At 40.9% G+C, this 15,923-nt stretch overlaps 1 pseudogene across 1 annotated transcript; it reads left to right on the top strand.

The window, feature by feature from the left end:
- The first annotated feature begins 379 nt into the window (after positions 1-379).
- On the top strand, positions 380-14,513 carry LOC123150393 (eukaryotic translation initiation factor 5B-like; annotated as a pseudogene). The gene is made up of 13 exons (XR_006475086.1): positions 380-2,249; positions 3,280-3,364; positions 3,578-3,689; positions 4,847-4,956; positions 5,608-5,720; positions 7,533-7,617; positions 7,839-7,950; positions 9,900-10,012; positions 11,309-11,406; positions 11,543-11,619; positions 12,239-12,313; positions 13,488-13,550; positions 14,133-14,513. The product of XR_006475086.1 is annotated as a eukaryotic translation initiation factor 5B-like (transcript).
- The last annotated feature ends 1,410 nt before the right edge of the window (positions 14,514-15,923 follow it).

The raw sequence follows: 15,923 nt of genomic DNA, 5'->3' as shown, positions 1-15,923 counted from the left end.
CTTGGTGATTAAATGTTATTGTAATTTTGGTTTGGATAGACAAAGTGTTGTGCAAAATATAATAACATTTGTACTGTAATAGTTCATACTTATCATACTTTCTGCCATGTAATTTTTATATGTATATATACTGTTCACATTTGCCAAAAGCTTGAGCAACCCAAGCAAAGTTTCATCTGGTTGTTTGGTCCAACTATCATTGTTTCTAAGCAAATTATATACATTTCTGGATTCATATGCATGTATGATCCTACCCCATCCATTATTTGTTTCATTTTAGATAGGATTGACTGAAATTAGCATTTTACTTCATGAAACTCACAATATATGCACTAAAATTCCCGCAGCAACGCGCTGGGTTTCCTTCTAGTTGTGTAAAAAGTTACGTACGTGTTCGCTGTGAACTTCCGACCAGGTCGAATCCCTAGCCCACGCCACGACGCCATTTGTTCCTCGTCAGGAACCCTAGCCGCGCCAGCCCGCCGCCGCCCCGCCGGCAGCCCTCCGCGGCCCTCTCCTCCTCCGTCCGTCCCGCCGTCGCCTTCCTCTCCTCCTTTCCGTCGACCTCTTCGCCGCCGTTGGCCTGCTTTGCCGGGCTGCAGCCCCATCTGGGCGCTCGGGCCGTAGTCTTTGCGGAGGAAACCAGCCGAGCAGTCCAGTCCACACACACCCCAGGCCCGCTTCTGGCCCATATGCCGGCGACAACCAACCGGACCAGAGCTCCTCGACAGACACAGACACAGCGCCTCCCAAGCCCTAACGGCAACACCAACACCGGCCACGCGGCGGCCGGCTCACCGTAGCCGTCCCCTCGCGCTCGCCTTCGCCAGCGCGGCAGCGCCGTCCGTCGGTGTCGCACCCGCCACCACCTCTTCCCCCTCTCCCTTCCGCCGCCGCAACCGCGCAGCTGCCACAGCCACTCGCCGCCGACACCAAACCGCGCCGCCCGGCCGCCTCCTGCTGTTCCGCGCTCGTCCCTTGCCGTGCATATGGACGAAGAGCGCGTGGAACGGGAAGGCCGCCGCCTCAAGAAGAAGGCGAAGCATCGTGATGAAGAGGGGAAGGCGAAGGATAAATTGAAGCGTCGCACAGATGAAAAGGCAACTGAGGCTGATTCGGTCGCAGAAAAAGTTAAGGAGGAGGCTGTGGTAGGCGCTGCGGAGGAGAAAGAAGGCCACAAGCGCAAGAAAGGGAAGGGCCGCAGTGAGGAGACGAAGAGCAAGGAGAATGTTCCAGTCGTTTCAGGTAGCATAGAGAACGGTGTTGGTGAGGAGCAGGCCAAGAAGTCGGGCTCGATGGCGCCTTGTTCGGAGGGTGCCATGAACAAAGACAATGTGAAGAAAGACAAGAAGAGAAGGAAGGAGGAGAAGAAGAAAGAGAAAGAAGCTGATATGACTGAGCAGAAGCAGAGTTTTGATACTACTGTTGGTAAGGAGCAAGCTGAAACTTCTGGCTTGATGGAGGTAACGCCCTGTTTGGAGCTCGCCCAGGGCGATATGAGCAAAGACAAGGTGAAGAAAGTCAAGAAGAAAAAGAAGGAAGAGAAAGAAGCTGAGAAGACTGGGCAGCAGAAGCAGACATTTGATACTACTGTTGGAAATTCAGGGGCAAAGTATGCAGAGGGAGACAAGGTTGAGGGAAAACAGTCTAGCAAGGCAAAGAAGAGCAAACGCAAGAGTGATGATGGTGCACCTGCTGCTGATCAAATCGTGACAAGAGAATACAAGAAGAAAAAGAAGGAGCATTCAGTTGTGCTGGAAGAGAGCAGCCAAACCGAAAATAGCAATGAAGGTGAGAATAGAGAGATTAAGAAGGGAGGAAAGGAAAGGAGTAAAGCCAGTCCAGACTTTAGTGAGAATGCATCTGCTGGGGGAGAGGAAGCTGGTGTAGATGGTAATGATGATAAGAAGAAAAAGAAGAGCAAGGGGATTGGAGGAGGGAAAAAAGAGAAAGAAAAGTCAGTTCGGTCAACAAAGGGTAAGCAGGTGAGTTTTGCTGATTCCGCGGAGATGTTTAGAACCGAAGGTGGTGATGGGGAGGGGATTGGAGGAGGAAAACAGAAGGAAAAGGCAGCTCTGTCAAAGAAGAAAGGTAAGCGGGTGAGCTTTGCTAATTCTGCGGAGGTGTTTAGCATTGAAGGTGGTGATAATGAAGAGGATGGCATCAGCAATGAATCGAAAAGTGTGCATGGTCGATTTACCCCAGAGGAAGACGCCGCCCTCATGGAAGCTATGAGGGGTTACGCAGAGGTTGCATCTCTTGCTTTAAATTTTTGCATTCATGTTACAATGAGCAGATTTAAACTGAATGGAAGCTATGCCCATGTTTTTTTTTTGACAAAAGGCTGCTTCTATTTTATAATTTAGATGGATGTTTTTTCTTTAACTTAATATGATTGATTTCAACCATATGTTATTTTAATTTGATCCAACCTACACATGGAACTATGGTAATTTCTTTTAAATCACAGCATATCGATAAAACATGAACTTATTACAGTTACTTATTACTTATAGGTGCATATGTTATACTCCCTCCGTCCCAAAATAAGTGTCTCAACTTTGTATTAACTTTGTTCTAAAGTTAGTACAAAGTTGAGTCACTTATTTTGGGATGGAGGGAGTATATGGGTTTGTATAAAGCACTCCAGCTGAGCATTTAATATGGAAGTTTTTTTGTATCGAATCAAAGTATTCTATGACGAACGGAAGTATGCTTGTCCTGTAAATAAAATGTTCGTTCCCTTAGGTAGGAACTGGCTGGGAGAGTTATAGAAAGTTCCTTACAGTGGTTGGACTTTACAAATAGTTGAATATATATATTAATTTACCATATTTTCTCCATTGTTTTTTAACTTATGTACTTATTTTCTCCATTGTCTTTACTGTTAAGAAGTAACCATTTATTTTTCCAATGTGATTTAGTTGAACTTCATCTTGCTGTGAATTTTTAATTTGAATTTTAATATAAAGAGAATAATTAAATGCATGAATATAAATCTTCAAGTATATCTTGAATACTCATTTTGCGCTAATGTATGCTAAATTAGCATCTACAATGGTCTCATTTTGAAGTTAAATTATTTTGGATTTTGTGCATATCCACCAATATTCTATTTTGCTTTCTGCCTACCCTTCCTTTACCCATTAATGTTATATTCTTTTTTTGTGTGCTCGAGTTTTATGTGTTGATTTTTTTGTTTACCACTAAATTCGCTCGTGATTGCAAATGCCATGCCCAACATAATTGAGAGAGTTCTCGTTGTGTCTCTTATTTTAGATGAAGCAACTGGGAGAGAAAGGTTTAGAGATGATTGGGTCTTGTCGTAAATATCCAGAGCTAAAGGGTTGTTGGGATGATATAGGTAAGCCAAAAAATCTGGAGTTATGTTCTTCAACGCTTCCTCCTCATGCTCTTCGTGTGTTAATGTCAGTTATGCATGTAACCTTTATGAAAAAGTCTTTATTAAGACCCACCATCTCACGTTGAATTTCCAAGCAATCAACATCCATCCCTTTTTCTTACCTGGATTGCAGACAACTTATAATATTTAATTGCTGATGCACATTCTTTGCAGCGAAATCGTTACCCCATAGACCTTACTTGGCCATATACAGGCGAGCACATACATTACTCCATAGGAGCACCGGATGTAAATGGACAGATGAAGAAAAAGAGCAGATTCGGCGGTACGCAAATTCCTTTTGCTGAGACAAAATTATATTTGTTTTCTGCATGATCCATATTTACTCAATTGTCTTTACTATTAAGTAATCATGTTGTTATCTAATGTGATTAAGTTGAACTTCATGTTTGGTGCTACTTGTTAGTATGTGTTTACAAATCCTTACTCCTATTGAAGATGTCAATTAGTGACAGGGTCCTGTTCGCCTCCTTCTCCCTTCCTGATGTTTATACCTTTTGCTTGGTGGTTATGTGTGTCACCAAAGTCTGATAAACCAACATCAACCTGCATGTGCCACTAATGTATATTAGCAAATGCCTCTATGTAGTCTAATTTGTTTATCCCAATGTAACTTGTTACTCTGTTTGATACTTTTTGCAAGTTCTCCTTGCGATCTCATAGCAGAGCTACCTGATACATGGTTTGTTTTGGGTTCATGGTATGAGAAAATAAGGTTCTCCCGTCAGGCAGTTAACAAACCTATAATTCCAGTGCATGGACTTTGATTTCCATGAATTAATTTTGTTTTGCAACTAATAAATTAGATTATGTAGGAGTTAAAAAATTGAAAAGGGAGGTAGGTGCTTGTTGGATGGGCCTGGCTCCGTCGCTTGAAGTAGAGGGAGTAGCTAATGCAAAATTTCCATGTCACCTGTTGTCAACTTCCTCATGGGCTTCTTGTCACTGCTACCACTGTCCCAATCTATTTACTTTGACTCAACCTAGCACTCCCACTTCCTTCAAATGGCAGTGGAAGGGGGATGAGGATATGCTTGTTTGACAGGGACAACAGTGGTCTGATCTGACCTGTCTGACATTGGAGCAAAATCTGATGGTGACAAAGGTTAGTTGCATTGGTGAGGGTGGTGACTGGTGTAAATTGTAAACCTTTCAAAGCGTCATCACCATCAGAATGCATCACTGTTGTCAAGTAAGCATATGGGATTGCCACTCCCCATGAATCATACTGTGCACCAGCCAATTTCAGATCGTTAGCCAATCTTGAATGAGATTGTGCGGTGGATTACTGTTTGCCCTGACGTGATTGTGATACTATGATTTAGATTGAAGCACTTTCTTGATATTCGTATTGAAAAATGTTTTGATATGTCCTGTTGTTGTTTCACATGATTAAGATTAGATCGCTGCATTATGATGCAGGTTTGTCGAGAAAAATGGCACGGATTGGAAAACACTGGCACAGGAACTTGGAAAGAGTGAGATCCATGTAAAACATGCTTGGAGAAGAATAAAACCTAAGAAGAAAAAAGGTGCCCGTTGCTCCTAAAGTTCTATCATATTTTAGCTAATACATCTGTCGCAACTGTAATATTTCAGCACTACTTTAACATGTATGTTTATTTTAGGAATTAGGATGTTTTTATTCTTCGGGCATGATTTTTCTCACATCATTTTGTCACTACTCAGGCAAATTTGTCATGTTAATGGTAGTAGTTTAACCCAGCTCTGCATTCTAGTTAATATTTGGTTTAGGTATGTCATGTGCAACAACAACAAACCTCACATATTGGTCTGCTCTAATATTGAAATTACTGACAAAACAGGAGTTGAAACGACAGCATGAGTTGGGGGCTAAAGCATCTATACTATCACAAAGTGTGTTTGTAGATGATTATTTATCCAGTTTTAAGATGTTAACTATCAGTTAAATGCAAAGTTTGGTCATGAGATAAGTAAAGGGATGATTGTATTCTTGGTAATCATCATGTGAATATGGAAACCATACGTCCTACCTAGTGAATGCATTATCTTCTTTTTGGGGTGAAAGTGAATACATAATCGTGATAAAAATTATGCATCCTACCCAGTTAATGCAGTATCATCATGCGATAAAATTTAGACCTTCTTGCTAACCTTTTCCTATTCTGTGTGTGCATCCTTTGACTGGTTATATGTTTCAGGTGCTGATGATGAAGAGGATGTCAGTGGTGGTGAATCTGAACTTGTACATGGACATCGGTTTACCACAGAGGAAGATGCCATCCTCATGGAAGCTATGAGGGATTACGCAGAGGTTGCATCTCTTGCTTATATTTTTTGCATTCATGTGACAGTGAGCAAACCTAAACTGAATGGAAGCTATGCCCCTGGCCTGGGGGTTTGAGGAAAGGATGATTGAACTTTATAATTTAGATGGATAGTTTCTCTTTAACATAAAATGATTGATGACAACCATATGTTATTTCAATTTGATCCCATCTACATGTGGAACTACTATCAATCGTGTTTTAAATCACAGCATATCGATGAAACATAAACTTGTTATTACAGTTATTACTTATAGGTGCATGTGTTATGGGTTTGTATAATGCACTTCAGCTGAGCATTTAATATGAAGTTTTTTTTTATCGAGTTGAAGTACCGCATGACCGTACTGAAGTATGGTTGTCCTGTACAAATGAAATTTTCTTTCCCTTAGCTTGAAAACTTACCAGAAAGTTTCCTACGATGGTTGGACTTTACAAATATAGTCGAATACATATTAATTTTCTGCATTACCATATTTTCTCCATCGTTTTTTAAATATATTTACTTATTTTCTCCACTGTCTTTAGTCTTTACTGTTAAGAAGTAATTGATTTAGTTGAATTTTATTCTGCTGTGAATTGGTAGTTTGAGTTTTAATATCAAGAAAATATTAAATGAATGAATATAGATCCTCATGTATATCATGAATACTCATTTTGCGCGAATGGATGCTGACTTACATCTACAGCTCATTTTGAAGTTAAATCATTCGGAAAATTTATGCTACATATGTATGCAAAAGTGCTCTCCCATGTGGTGGCATCGCAATGGGATTTTCCTCATCAGTTGCATGCAGGAATCTCCCGCCTCACGCTGACATCATCACATTAATTGCTAAATTAGAAATTTCACAATGATTTATTTCACATACCGTTAATCCGATTAATAATCCGTTTTCGCTGGCGAGTTTGTCTTGACGAGGGCTTTGAAACTAGATCCCATGTTGACATGTTTCAGCAATTTTTTTGTCCCCATCAGTAGCTATGCTATGTTAATCGTGGTCGTCATGTTAGCAGTGAACAATTCCTACAATAACTGTGTATAGTTACCAGGCAATAGTTTTGTATGTTTTTAGACATCACAATGTTATGCAGAGCTCGAGAGTTACTATTCAAGTGTTAACAATAAGTAAGACGTGGTATGAACCAGCACAAGTACCATGAAGCAAGTCTTCTAGTGGCGTACATTGACGTTCAACAACATCGCAACCAAGTTAATTTAATCTGGCAACTAAATGGCCAATAACCTGGTAAGTAAGTAACACCAACCTGGCAAGTACAGATGAAAAAAGAGAAGTTGTCGAAATGAAAAGTGGATCGTCAATCGGGTTAACGGTTTGAGGGATAAAACTTTTTTAAAATTGGAACATGAAGAAATCTTTGCTGATTTCAGTTTATGTGTTATTTTTACATGCATGCAAGAGATAGATGAGGCTGATGCCCTGCATGGGAAGGACTTTTTCAAAATTTGAATTTGAAGAGATCTTTGATGATGTCAGGCTTATATGTTATTATTACATGCATGCCAGAGATAGATGAGGGTGATGCCCTGCATGAGAAGAAACCATGCAGCACTGCTCTTAGTTCAGTCCTAAATTATTTTGGATTTTGCGCATATTGTCATACTAATATTCTATTTTGCCTTCTGCCTTCCCTTCCTTATCCATTAATGTTAATTGTTTTGTGTGCTTGAGTTTTATGTGTTGATTTTACCTTTTTATTTACCACTAAATTCGCTCCTGATTGCAAGTGCCATGCCCAACATGTTTGAGACAGTTCTCGTTGTGTTTCTTATTTAGCTGAAACAACTGGGAGAGAAAGGCTTAGAGATGATTGGGTCTTGTAGTAAATACCCAGAGCTCAAGGGTTGTTGGGATGATATAGGTAAGCCAAAAACCTGGAGCTAAGTTCTTGAGCATTTTCTCCTCATGTTAAGCCTGTCTTTGTGTGATAGTGTGAGTTAAGCATGTAACCTGTATGAAAAAGTATTTCTTGAGACTTACCATATCATGTTGAATTTCCAAGTAATCATCATTCCATTTATTTTTCTAACCCTTATAGAAGACAACTTACAATATTTAATTGCTGATGCACATTCTTTGCAGCGAAGTCGTTACCCCATAGACCTCACGAGGCCATATACCATCGAGCGCGTATATTACTCTATAGGAGTGCTGAACGTAAATGGACAGATGACGAAAAAGAGCAGATTCGGCGGTACATAAATTCCTTTTGCCGAGACAAAATTATATTTGTTTGCATGACCATATTTACTCAATTGTTTTTATTATTAGGAAGTACTATCATATTATTGTTATCTAATGTGATCAAGTTGAACTTCATGTTTGCTGCTACTTTGTGTCATGTTTACAAATCTCCACTCCTATTGAAGATGTCCATGGTGATGGTGGTCCAATCACCTCCTTCTCCCTTCCTGATGTTTATGTGACAAAATATGCAACATCCATTTCCATGAGGCCTTGATATATATAGAAATGATATATATGCAGAAAACCCCCTATGCAATTTGGGGGGGGGGGGTATTACATGACATATACTCCCTCCGTTCCTAAATATAATTCTTTCTAGAGATTTCAATGTGAACTACATACGGATGTATATAGACATATTTTAGAGTGTAGATTCACTCATTTTGCTCCGTATGTAGTCCGCATTGGAATCTCTAAAGACTTATATTTAGGAACGGAGGGAGTATAACTAACTACCCCCTCCCTCTTTTAAACTCATGTTGAATCAACAACACTGAGTTCGAAGATAGTCTGGGTCTTCGTGAAGATATCCGCTAAGTACAACTAGGAAGGCACATACTCTAGAGCAATCATCTGATCAACACCAATGTGCTTCAGAGGGTCACGACCCATACTGATAGCACTCGTACCGTTGGACGAAAGAAGAGTCAGTGTAGTGACAAACACCAAAATCTTCAAGCAACCACCGTAGCCAAGTCACTTCTGCTACCAAAAGAGCCATACCTTGTGACTTAGCCTCTGCACTCGAACGGGAAACTGCAATCTGTTTCTTCGTCTTCCAGGCAATGAGAGAACCACCACGAAAAAACATAGTAAGCAGAAAGCGATCGATGATCCGAAGATCGCTAGGCCAAGTTGTCTCAAATAGTCCTATAGTTATAGCAAACTGGATCGTGGAAAGAAAAGACGATGCGAGATAGTCACACGAAGATATCGTAGAACTTGAAGTAGGTGACTGTAGTGAACCGACTCAGGATGTGAATTAGATGGGAGATATCCGGACAAGTGACGGCTAGGTAGACAAGACTCCCAACAAGGTGACATTAGCGTGTCGGATCCGAAAGACGCTCACCTCACCATCAGAAGCCCGGAGGTGGACGTTGAGCTCCATTGGAGCCTGAACAATGTGCTCATCCGCAAGAGCAGAGCAAGCAAGAAGATCTTGGATGTACTTCCATTGGGATATCAAGAAGCCATTGGAGGTAGAAGAAACCTCAATCGTAAGGAAGTAGCGCAGAAGACCAAGATCAGACATAAGAAACTGCTCACTAAGACGAGCCTTCACAAAGGCAATGCACTCAGAGCCGTCGTCGGTGATTATATGTCATCGATGTATAGAAGAAGAGCCCGGCCACAAGACGAAAGGTGGACAAGAGAGCGGGATCATGAGCACTCGGTGAAAAACCACTAACAGTGACCACTAACGCTAAACCCTTGAATCAGGCAGGAGGGGCTAGCTTAAGGTCATGAAGAGAGCAATGAAGACGACATAGCATGTTGTCCGGCATAATACCCATGTGGTGGGTGCATGTAGACCTCCTCACGCAACTCACCATTAAGGAGGCCATTATGGACAACACGCTAATAGATTTCTGTAAAACCTGCCGTATCAAGAATGTGCCCTTGTCATCAAGTAGGGATTGTCACTCCTTATGAATCATACTGCACACTATCCCATGTGAGATCACTGGCGAATCATGAATGAGATTGTGTGGTGGAGCTGTTTACCCTGCCACGATTGTGATACTATGATTTAGATTGTGTTGTAACTTGTGAAGCGACTAATATCTCTCTTACACATAGCATACTTTCTTGATATTCGTTATTGAGAGATGTTTTGATATCTCCTGTTGTTGCTTCACATAATTAAGATCAGATCACTGCATTATTGCGCAGGTTTGTCGAAAGCAATGGAACGGATTGGAAGACATTGGCACGGGAACTTGGAAAGAGTGAGATCCACGTAAAAGATACTTGGAGAAGAATAAAACCTAAGAACTTGAAAAAAGGTGCCTGTTGCTCCTGAAGTTTTATCATATTTTGGCTAAATTATCTGTCGGAACTGTAATATTTCAGTGCAACTTCAACATGCAAATGCTTATTTACGCCATTTTAATTCTATGAGCATGAGTTTTCTCACATCATGTTGTCACAACTCAGGCATGTTTGTCAGGTAGTAGTTTAACCCATCTTTGCATATTGGTTTTTACTAATAAAAAGTTGAAACAACACCATTGTTGAGTTGGGGGCTAATACAGCTATGCTATCACAGTGTGTTTGTAGCATTGTTTTTAAGGCGTCACTTAGGAGTCGCCTAAGTGCTGAGGCGCCCCAGGATGGTAAGGCGTCCGCCCTGCCTTAGACATGAAACGTACGACTGCTTCAGTGAAGGGTCCACTGCTGTCAAAGGTATCTGCTACCGCCTGTTCCTCGCTGCATCATCCTTGCGGCTGCTTCTGGGGCTTGGAGACGACGGCCCCACCATTCCCCAGTACTCCAGCGAGCATCCCTTCATTTGCCTGCCTCCACCGTCGCCTTCCCTTGCCCGATATACTCTGCTGTTGAGGAAGAAGGGATGCTGCAGTGAGGGAGAATCAGAGAATGCCAGGGTTATGATCAGAAGGGAGGAGTTTTAGGGTTGTATGCTGCTGCTGCTACAACGAGGAAAGATAGCAGGTGTGTGGCGGCTGTGGTGAGGGAGGAGGGAGTGAGGATAGTGGAATTAGGTCACGGGAGGAGTATATAGCTACTAGATGGGCTTTTGGGCCATAGGGGAGTGCATAGGTCGTGGCCCATCTCTCAGTCTTTCTTATTTTTCCTTGCAATATACGTGCTAAACTGCTTGATTGCTCTGTTCCTCTATGTCTAACGCGTCGCCTTGTCTCACCTTACATGCTTCAAAGGTAAAGGCGGGGGTTAGGCGCCTCGCCTTGCCTTACCGCCTCAGGAACAATGGTTTATAGATGATTATTTATCCAGTTTTAAGCTGTTGACTATCGGTTAATTGCAAAGTTCATTCATGGGATAAGTAGGGAGGATTGTACTGAACAAAATTCTGGGTATAGATTGAATGATAAAATTGGTAAAATTGAATGTCCTATACACGTGAATGCATTATCTCATCATTTGGTAAAACTGAATGTAGTATCATCATGTGATAAAACTTATGCATCCTAACCAGTTAATGCAGTATCATCACATGATAAAAAATATGTATCCTACCCAGTTAATGCCGTATGCGATAAAATTTAGACCTTGCTAACCTTTTCAATTCTGTGTGCATTCCTTGACTGGTATTTTTTCAGGACGTTGGACTCAGGATGAACACCAAAACTTGTTTGATTTGGTGAACCTTGACTTGCGTCTGAAAGCCCATCAAATCAAAAATCCTGATCATCGGCTGGTTTGTAATTTACCAATGTTGTTGATATTGTGTATTTTGGTCAAGCTTTCCTGATTTGAACTGTGCTCACAGCTGTTCATATTCTTGAATCACATGATTGAATCTAATGAGGTGGCTTACTTATCATCTGTGACAGCTAAGAGATAACATTTCCTGGGAGGCCATCAGTGATAAATTGACCACCCGTAATCACAAGAATTGTTGCCTCAAGTGGTTAGTATTTCTATTTGCTGCATATATATGCATAACTTTGTTTTCTCATTGTATCTGTACTAAACGCTATGTGCATTGCAATCTTTAATCCATGTTCTTTTTTCCCATCTTCTCCTATTTATTGTTTCTATATCTAAATTGTTCATTTTGACATTTCAGAGATAAGCTTGTTGTTGAATTGCATCAGATTGATTTAAGTGCTTAACCGAGTACTTTGTATTGAAGCGCAAATCCTTTGCGTTTTCTCGAAAAGTACTTTGTATTGCATCAGATCCGTTTATCTGAATTTATTTAACATAGTAGACCTTGCAACTGGTTTGTTTTAGCCATTCTATGAATACAAATTTTCTTGGAATTATAATAATTAGAGATGAAGAATCTTAATTTGCTTAACCAGGCATGCTTGTATTTACAGAATTGAGATCTGTATATTATTAGCTTTTCTACGTTTGGGATTGGGCTAATGGGATAATGTGGGCTTCATTGAATTTAACTAGTTTTAACACATCCTTCATACACCTAAATCTTGTGCTTCTATATGCGTATATGCATCTTCAGACTGGGTTACACGCAAGTTATGTAACGGCAGCATGGCCATTAATTCATGATGCTCTTTCAGGTACGAAACATTAGCATCTCCGATGGTCAAGGAAGGAGTCTGGGCTGATGTTGATGATTATCTACTGGTGGAAGCGTAAGATTCTACAGACTATTATAATGATTGCCTTTTTGCCATTGAAACACTGCACATTGTTTTGCAACAGAGTTAAAAAAGAACTGTTTCGAAAGGTAGGGTTTAGCCTGCCTATGGAGATATTGTTTCAGCAATTCCTGAAAGTATTGACGTGTGGTTGATGCCAATAATGCTGTGGGTGTACGTAGTACCATGAAGGCATGAACTTTAGAAGTAAGAATTTCAGTAATGAGGAAGGATGGAAATCTGGAATTTTTACATTTTTGGTCATGTTGTCTGTTGCTGTTTGCCTGGTCTTGTTGTCGAGGGTGCTTGTTGTTTAGGGTTACAACTCACGATGTAATGAGGAGGGATGGAAATCAGGCATTCTTACATTTCCCCCCTCTCTATTCTTGGTAGCTTGCACCAGTTTTAACATTGTAGTCTTTGTTTGGTTTTGAACTAACTGAACACTGTTATGGGCTATATGGAACGGAAGACAGTGTATGTTTATGAGTGGGATTAGAGTACAGTAAGAGGTTGCGCGCTCACCCTCAGGTGCATTCCATGCCTCGTTCCTGGCTGTAATACATGAGGCTCTGAGTGATCAACTTATGGTGAAATTTTCTGGTTTATTTCTTGAACTAAAAGAGATCGATTTCTTTGGCTCATTTGTAGCAATATAGGATTGAGTCAGTGTTGCTGCAAGGCTGTGTGTTGAATATTCCATGACTCCCCCGCAAGTTTGATATTCTTATGCTTGATGATTGTAATGGTGCACGCCTTGGTTATCTAAGATGTAGTATGACAATATGGGTCCTGCAAAACAAAAAGTTTTGGAGTCGATTTGTTCTGGCTTGTTTTTGCATTAAGAATCGCGGTATTATCCTCAGTTGGGGTGGGTTTATCTCACCCTGGGGTGTGGGCAGGTAACAAGCATACATGCGAGCTAATATATCATATCCATCTGCCTTTTCTCCAAATTTGCACATAAGCTTTGTTTCAACAGAAAGAAACACAAGTCCTTTCTCTCTCTCAACGATCTATTTATTTGCATCGCAGTTGGACTGAAGTTAGTGTATTAAATGCTATTTTTTTTCAGGCTTAGGCCTCCTATATGTGTTATTTATTTTCAGTGTCGTGTTACAATGAAACAAAAATATACTCCCTGTGCTAATTTTTTGACGAAAAATAGGCTTCAAAAGGTTGATGCTGTCTGTATTGAAGATGTTGACTGGGACAGCCTACTTGATCACAGGTTAGTGCTGTCTGCTGATCTAACTCACACAACCTTTAACTATGCCATGTTCTTGATCACAAAGTAGTTTGGTTCAGTTACCCCATTTTATCAACTCCAATGGTCTGAAATACTCTAATGCGGTCTAAACTAAAGGTGGCATGTTATTGGAGTAAATAGTCTTTCCTGTGAAGGATATGAAGCAAATACCAACTTCTTTTTTCCTTGACAGCCAGAGAGTTTGTTAACAGAGCTGTTAACTTTACTTATTTGTGCCTTAGATTTAAATTTTAGCAAAATGGACAATAGCGAATGTGCATTTGGGTTATGTACCAAGTTTGATTAAATCCTCCCAATAACCCTGGCATACACTAGTACCTTAGTGCTGGATTACTGGTATACTTGGTATTTTGTCAGGAAGCTTGGGTTTCATGTCAAGTTTCAGAAGGGCATGCATTTTCATACAGAAACAAATTCTGGGACCCTTGTGGTTTGGGCTTCATGTCAAGTTTCAGAAGGGCATGCATTTTCATACAGAAACAAATAACAAATTCTGGTACCCTTGTGGTTTTATAGTAACGGGGCTATTCACTCTTTACTCAGGTCTGGGGAGGTTTGTCGTCAAAGATGGAACCAGATGGTCCGCGCCTTTCATCGAACAAGTGGAAGTGCTGTCGAGGCGCTACTGCCCAGAAATGATTGAATACAGGAAGTGAGGAAAAAGTGTAGGAATTATCACCCGTCAAACTTGTAAGCCCAGACAAAACAGCAAGCATGATGTGTCAAATCTTGCTCGTCACTTCCATGGTATGTGGAGTAGCCCGTAGGATGCCAGGCTTGCGGGATTTATGGGGTGTAGAAATGTATCAACGGTACATGGTTCACCAGTGAGCAAGCTAGGTTATGATTTTGTTTTCCTTCTATTGTCCTCACGAACATCTTTACTCAAACCTGAATACATGATCACTTCAGGGACTCCACTCATCTGAATTTGTTCGTGCCATTTTTTATTTTTAGTTATTTTATGGTATTCATCGAACTTAATTTGCTAGAGGCTGCACCCCACTCATCTGAATTCAGGTACTCCCGCTGCTGGATACATGATCACTTCTACCTCGGCAAGTGGCACGTTGCATGTGTGCAATTTGCCGCAATCTGAGAGTTTTTTTTTTCTAGATCCGTTTACTTAAAATGTTTGTCTCGTTTAAATCTCAAACCGTTTTCATCGTTGGATTCCTCGTGTCGAGATCTTTAAAACTAACTCGATCTCATATTGATAGGTTTTGACGAAAACTTTTCTCATATAAAAAATTGGACAAAGAAAATAGACGAGAAAACCAAACTGGGAGCATTTTCTTTTTCCTTTCCGAAAGCTGTTTCTAACAAGCACGGCTTCGCAGAAGCAAAACCGTGCCTCTTACATACGAAAAAAAACATGATTTTTGTTTTTGTTTTCGAGAGGCATGACCGTGCCTCACAAAAAAAGAAGAAGAGAAAACATAATTTCTTTTCCCGTTTCTGAGAGGAAACTGTGCCTCTCATGAAAGGAAAAAAGAAAACATTATTTTGGTTTACCAGAGGCATTGTCGTGCCTCTCGCGAAAGTAAAACCATGCCTTTTATGAAAGAAAAAGAAAAGAGAAACACATTTATTTTTTCCGTTTCCAGAGGCACGGTCGTGCCTCTTGCGGAAGCAAAACCATGCCTCTCATGAAAAAAAAAGAAAACGTGTTATTTTCCTTTTCCGAGAGGCACGGTCGTGCCTCCCGCTAAAGAAAAAAAACATAGTTTTGCGCAAAGTTTTTTTTCGATTTCTTTTGTTGAAAAGCTAAGAAAGACCGATGAAAAATTGAAAAGCTAAAAAAACCATCTAAAAAGCCAAAACGCGTGTGGAAAATAAAAAAATTCGGAGGAAGAACCCAGAGCGCGACACATGTGTTGACACACGAACACGTCATGTGTACCCTCGACGCCGGGGGTGATGCACCGCAACTCACGTCGAAGGAGACCCGACCGACAGTGTGATACACAAGACATTCGGCGAGCACTTTTGCAGACCCGAAACCCTACACGCCTGAGAGGGACCCGTCAGGGAGTGCGGTGGCTATGGGCATATGAGGCGGCTGGACTTCCCGTAAGAAAATGATTCATCTAGGCTTTTCTTACATGAAAAATTACATTAATTCACATCCTAGAGTTCTAGTTCTAGTTCAACTCGGACTCAGTCTGAATCTGACCCAAACTTCTGTCATGCTCCTTGCGCGGGCCGTCGAATTTGCATGTGACCTCCGATTAAGACGGCGCAAATATCAAATTTATGTGCATCGACGAGACGAACAACTCTTGTGTTGACCACGTCTCCAAACAAGGCCATCTTGAATACTTTACGGGGTCA

This window comes from Triticum aestivum, chromosome 7A, assembly GCF_018294505.1.
Source record: "Triticum aestivum cultivar Chinese Spring chromosome 7A, IWGSC CS RefSeq v2.1, whole genome shotgun sequence".
NCBI lineage: Eukaryota > Viridiplantae > Streptophyta > Magnoliopsida > Poales > Poaceae > Triticum > Triticum aestivum.
Note: the sequence above shows the minus strand (reverse complement) of the source record. Positions and strands in the feature narration are given on the sequence as shown.